Source organism: Camelus bactrianus, chromosome 35, assembly GCF_048773025.1.
Source record: "Camelus bactrianus isolate YW-2024 breed Bactrian camel chromosome 35, ASM4877302v1, whole genome shotgun sequence".
Taxonomy (NCBI): domain Eukaryota; kingdom Metazoa; phylum Chordata; class Mammalia; order Artiodactyla; family Camelidae; genus Camelus; species Camelus bactrianus.
In genome coordinates this window covers 27,544,214-27,550,213 of record NC_133573.1, presented here as the reverse complement: position 1 = coordinate 27,550,213, position 6,000 = coordinate 27,544,214, and positions in this window count along the sequence as shown.

The following is a 6,000-nucleotide window of genomic DNA, read 5'->3' as shown; positions in this document are numbered from 1 at the left end:
ATGGCTTGGAATGCACATGCGGGCTCAGATCTTATTTAAATCAGCCATTTTTTTACTAGAATATCGAGTATCCAGGGAAGAAAATTCACTAACTGCGTTTACTTAGAACCAGAAAAAACCTTGCCTTCAGCTGAGAGAGGTCCTCCTGCTGGTGACTCTGAAGAATGTGCGGGGCTGCCGGACCTCCACGGCCACATCCCCCGCTGCTCTAAGGGACAGGCTGCCCCTTCCCAGTGTGCCAGCGTGTCCTCTTCCCCAAGTTGGCCCCATCTCACCATTCCTCCGTCAGTCCTGGTTGGCTTCCTCATCCACCCGAGACACCACAATGGAGAGGATGTCTGAATGTTTTTGTCCAAACCTTCCCAGCTGGTAAAGTGTGAAACAATTGTCTGTTTGCTTTTCTTGTCTTCCCTCTTAGATAGTAAGTTCCCTGAGGACAGACAGCATTCTTGCCTGTGTATGTGGCCCCTACTGACACATTTGTAAGCACATACTAAGCCCAGGGTAAATATCTGTTTACGCAGCTGAAGTCAAACATCTTAATGTTCTCAACATCAACCCGCAAGCCAGGGTGCCATTTCCAAATCCCTTAACCTGCCAGGAATATTTTTGGTGACCATACAGATGATTTTTCCCCCTGATACCCAACTCTTCTCATAAAATAAATGGGATAAAAATTTTGTAAATCTGTAAGCAATATTTACTTCTTTTCTTTCCTTTTTCTTTCTCTCTCTCTTTCTCCGTTCCTTAGTTCCTTCTTCCCTTCCTTCCTTTCTTTCTTTTTTTTGGAAACATCTTTCTACACGTGTATTTAGATAGGATATCCCATGCACGCTGGTGCGGTGAACACATTTTTTCACTGAAATAGCATCATCCTGGCTCATACATACAACTCACATTCCTAGAAACATCTTATTTTAAAAAAATAAGAACATAACATGGGCTCTACCGTCGGCCTTACTTACTTCTTAATCCAGGGCCCCAGACACCGAGGTTCTTCCCACTGTGACACCGCAAAGAGAGAGTTTAAAATCTTAGCAGTCACGTCTCCTTTAATTAATTGAGGAAGGTCTAAAGATCTTCATGGGGTGGGGATGATGATTAATAAAGTCCTTCCGTGTGTCGCACTGAAGTCTGTATTAATGCAAAGTCAGTCTCCGTTCCTTGTTCACGGCAATGTTAACTGCGTTTTAAGGACAGCTGGTGGGGCTGGAGGAAGAACCGCTGCCAGGTTCTGTTTCACTAAAGTGAAGAAAATCAGATTTAAATAATGAACGACACTCCGGGAGCCGTGAGGCTTCCTGGGGGAGAAATGACGGCCCCCGGGGCCTCAGCACGAGGCCCCCTCGGCGGCGTAAGCAGGGGTGCGTTTCATAGCAGCCAAGCGACAGGAAACGTGCTTTTAATTATCACTTAAGCTGCGCCCTGTCAGAGGGATTAATATCTCCTGTTTTTAATGAGGATTGATTTTCAGATTGCATTACCCAGAAAGCCGAGGATGACGGAAACCCCCGGTGCTTTCCCGAGACCTTCGGTCACCACGTTTCGGTATCGGCAGCCCCAAGACATCCGATCTGCGCACCAGCAGTCTGGGCAGAAAGGCTGGCTTGTTAGCCTTAAAGTGACTCTGATGAATGAGGTCCTACCACGCTGAGCCTGGCTCACGAGTTCCGCTGCAAAGTGAGGGAGCCCCAGGGAACATGAATGAGGGGTTGAATTTTTCGCTGTGGTCCACGGGCTGGCCTCGCCAGTACAAGGGCACCGTGCAGAAACCTTGTGTTGATGGGAGAAGCACCTCTGTGAGCGATGCCTGCCTTTGGCTACATCTTCCACTGGTCTCCTAAGCTTTTCTGAAACAGTCCGGCAAGTCCCAGAGAGGCACGCCAGGTGTGGGTGTGTCGAAAGTCAGCAAGAGGAAAGAAAAGATGTCTGGTTACCCCAGGGTTTCCCAAACTTGTCATTCATATACCGTGTACCACCTTCCTGTTTTTCTGACCATAAACTGGCACTGCCTTTACAGTGATTTACTTAATATTTTCCTTTAAGCCCGCTTGGTAAACTTTATCAGTTTACTTGGCAAAGAGCACCCAAATTCATACTGTAAACAGACCAGTCTCGTTGGTTTGCAAATAAAACTTTTTCAGTTACAGATGGATATTTGTTGCCTGCTGACGGTCTGGCCTGTGATTTCTTTGTTAGAATGGATATTTGAGAGGGGCTGCAGGCTTCGGAACACGAGCTGGGACCTTCTCTTTTTTCTTGTCAGAATCAGAAAGGTTGAAAGAGACGTGGATGGGGAACTCTGTTCTCACTATTAGATACCATATGATTGCTGTTTACGGGTAAAACCTAGAAGCATGGTGGTGATCTGCGTCCCTCAACTGGGAAATAATGACATAATCCATGCTTAGTTATGTTGGAAGATGATACAGAGGGAAATTGAAGGAAGATAGAAAGAAAGGAGACATAAAGCGACAGCAAGCAGGCGATACTTTGTTGATCAAAGCATTGCTTCTCTCCATTACGCAAGAAATGCAGTTCTGAAAAGACAGACGATCAGAGTTACATCGCCCCGACTCCCAGCCCCTCTCTGTTCTTTCATCCGGCCCATCTGTGTTAAGTGCCTCCCACGTATCAGACACCATGGGGTGAGACACTGGAGCCACGAGAACAAAGGATCCCTGTCCTCGGGGGCTTGTCTCGCTCCATAAAAGCAGAGTGGTGTGTGGACAGCTGTGGGGTCGACTTGGAAGTCACCTGAATCGGATTCTGGGGGACCAGCAGCAGGAGCGGGGAGAGAGGGGTCACTGGGGTGGCGTCTTCATGGACCAGGCTGCTACCGCGTGTAATCACAACCAAACCAGAACACAACATCACAGCTGCTCAGGTCCCCGGACTTTCTGGGCGAACGAGCGAGCGTCGTTCCCTGCTTCGCTGTTTTACTGACTTCATCAAAGGGAAACATCGGTGCTGGTCACCAGGTGGCACCAGTCATTACAATCCCCAAGCCCGGAAGAAGTGATGTCTCAGAAGCTGAGCTTTGAGTTCACCAGAAATTTCACTGAACGGCCTGACTGACACCCGTGACGCCCCCAGGGTGCGGATTAGTCAGTGTCCTCCCAGGGGGCCCTCCCCAAGCCACCGCCTGGGCTGGGCAGTCCCTCCTGGACTTGCTGGCCGTGGTGTTGGAGAAGGTGGTCCCAGCCTTGTTCCACTCATCCGAGGCTGGATCACAGTAAAAATTCAGGTGACATTTCTGGCAGTCCTGCAGGTAGATGTCCAAGGGAGTGATGGGGTTTGGAGACAGCAGAGGGGTGGGGTCTGGCCAGCTCTTGGCTACTCAAGCACTGATTCTGGGGATTCAACCAGCCACTCACGTTGGAACCATTCCTCTGGTTCTCCAGGCGAACATAAACCAGTCCATTTTATGCATCTTGAAGCAGTCTTGGCACAACACAGATTAGGGCATAAAATAAACCCTCAGGAGGGTTCCCTTGTGCCTGAGAGGATTTTGTAGATTGATGACATATCTCCGTGATGTCTGTTGCCATGAAATATCGAGAGTTGTCTCTGCTTGATTTCAATTCACTGTCCCCAGAGTGTCACTCCTTCCTTTGCCATAGCTAATCACAAGCTCTATGCTTAATAATATTTTTTCTTTCACATTTTCCTGACAATGGGTACGAACACAAGTGTGCCCTGGGTGTGTGGGAGCTGCCAGCACTGCATTCCCGGCAGTGTCCTAATTACCTAAGGCGTCAGTGATGACTCAAGGCAGGGGATGCTTTGTAGAGAAATTCAGTTGCTTGGTTATTTATTGGATAGGCAGTCATCTTTTTTGAATATTTAGTGCATGCTAAATATGGCCTCAGATTTTCTCCTTGATTCTTCTCAACTCCTGGGAGGCAGCCACGAAGGTCTCCATCTGACACAGAAGGAAACTGATGCTTTAGAGGAATTCGTGCAGCTTCCCAAGGGCACACGGCCAGTTCCAGCCCAGGGAGGACCCAGAGCCGTCACTGCTGGCTGAGTATGCGTCTCAGTCTTACACCCTGGCCTTCGTGAAAGTCAGCTAGACATTCACTGGACAGGGATGTTGGCCGTTCCCTTGGTCACAAGCAGAAAATCCAGTACTACAGGATTCTGGGGACCCAATCTTTCTCTCAATGTTGGCTAAATATCCAGAGTCTCACTTCGGAGAATGCGTTTTCCTGCTGTTGACTGACACAGCTGACTTAAACGGTCAGAAGGGGTGTTTTATTCCTTATAGATCATCTCCTGGAAATTCGTCTCTTTTGAAAACATTTTTCCCCCAAAAAGGACTCCCCCCCAAAAAAAGATTAAAAATATCAAATTAAAAAGAAATTCATTCTTTGTTGTCTTCGTGTTTTCCAAGCTTTTCATTTTTCTAATGGTGAGTATGTACTATTTTGCAATCAGGTAACAACTGTGCTTTTGTTTATGATGGAAGGCAGAGGGCTAGTAGCCATCTGGCAAAGGGCACGAGAGGGGCTTTGGCCGCTGTGTCCGCTCGAATCTCTAATAACAGCTGGAGCCGTGGTACTCATGTGCTGAATACTCATAACGCATGTCTTCTGGTGGCCAGTTAGGCTATTTCTAAGTATCTTCGTGTTTGTTTTTATTATTAGAAAGTGCCAAGTGGGGGCGGGTAGAGCTCAGCGGTAGAGTGTGTGCTTAGCATGCACGAGGTCCTGGTTCCATCCCCAAAATCTTCTCTTAAAAAAAAAAAAAACAAGTGAGAGAAAAAAACTTTTTTAAATAAAATAAGTAAAAGAAAGTGGCAAGTGATATCTTCTCCGTGTAACTTTGCAAATTTATGTGAGTTTATGAAATAAATTCATGAAAGTAAAACAAAAAAAGACACAGATGTGTGATCTGGGAGGCTCTCTTTTGGCTCCTGAATGATTGAGAAGGTGCATCCTTCCCTCCCCCTCCCCCTCCCCATTCAAGCTTCCTCCAAACTCTAGGAATGGAACAGAGGGACCTGGAGCAGAAACAGCTGGGGGCGGTGGACACCGGCAGCAGATCAGACAGAGGTGATAGGGAGTTCTAGTCTGACCATTTTTTAAATGCATAATTCAGTGGCATTAAATACATCCAGGGACACTGGAGATGCTGAGGTCAGCACACAAGTGTGGAATCCACCAAGAAGGAGGCTACCTTTGTCTCCAGGCCCAGAAACGGAACCGTGGGGGTGTTTCTGAGGCTGGCTTCTCAGCGGCCACCTTCCCCAGCCTCTGGTCACGACCACAGTGGTTGGATCCACAGCCCTGCTGGACTGGGTCCTCCTGCTGGCCGTCTCCTCTTCCCCTTAGCAGGGTCCCCTCCTGGCCGGGCACCTTCCCCTGCAGACCCCAATATGTCATCAAACCAGTACTGACCTGCCTGATCTGAGCCTCCTGCGGCCCCTCTGCGGATGCTCAAAGCCCCTCCCCGGCTCCCAGCAGCCCGGCTCCCCGCACCCCTCCCGCGCCCTCCGCTCTCCGCGGTGCTAAGGTTTCCCGGCCTGGCGGGCACCAGGCGGGTGCGGGTTTATCAGGGTTCATCGGACTGTCTAACAGCAGGCGCCGGGCTGCCAGCATCCCGGTGACTTGGATTTCAACCATTTTCCCTGCTCAACACCTCGAGGCCCTCTCCCCCCGCCTCCCCTCCCCTCCCCTCTCCTTGGTACATAATAAGCCCCATTCTTTCCGCCTGGGACCTCCCGCGTGGGGACGCCGTGGCTCTGCTGAACCTGCCAGCGGTTCTCCCCTGTTCCCGCCCATCCATTCAGCTGAAATCCTAGCCCTCAGGGGAGAGGGGCGCCACGGAGCCGGCCCCTGAGAGGGGCGGAGTGAGCTGATGAGGCCGGCCTGGCTTCTCAGGCTGCGTGAGCGTCCGCGGGTCGCTGGGTCTTAGCTTCCACCCTGACCCTAGAAGCGAGAAAGCAAAGGCTTGCCTCTCCCGACCTTGCAGGGAGGTCCTGGCTTTTGTCTCAGC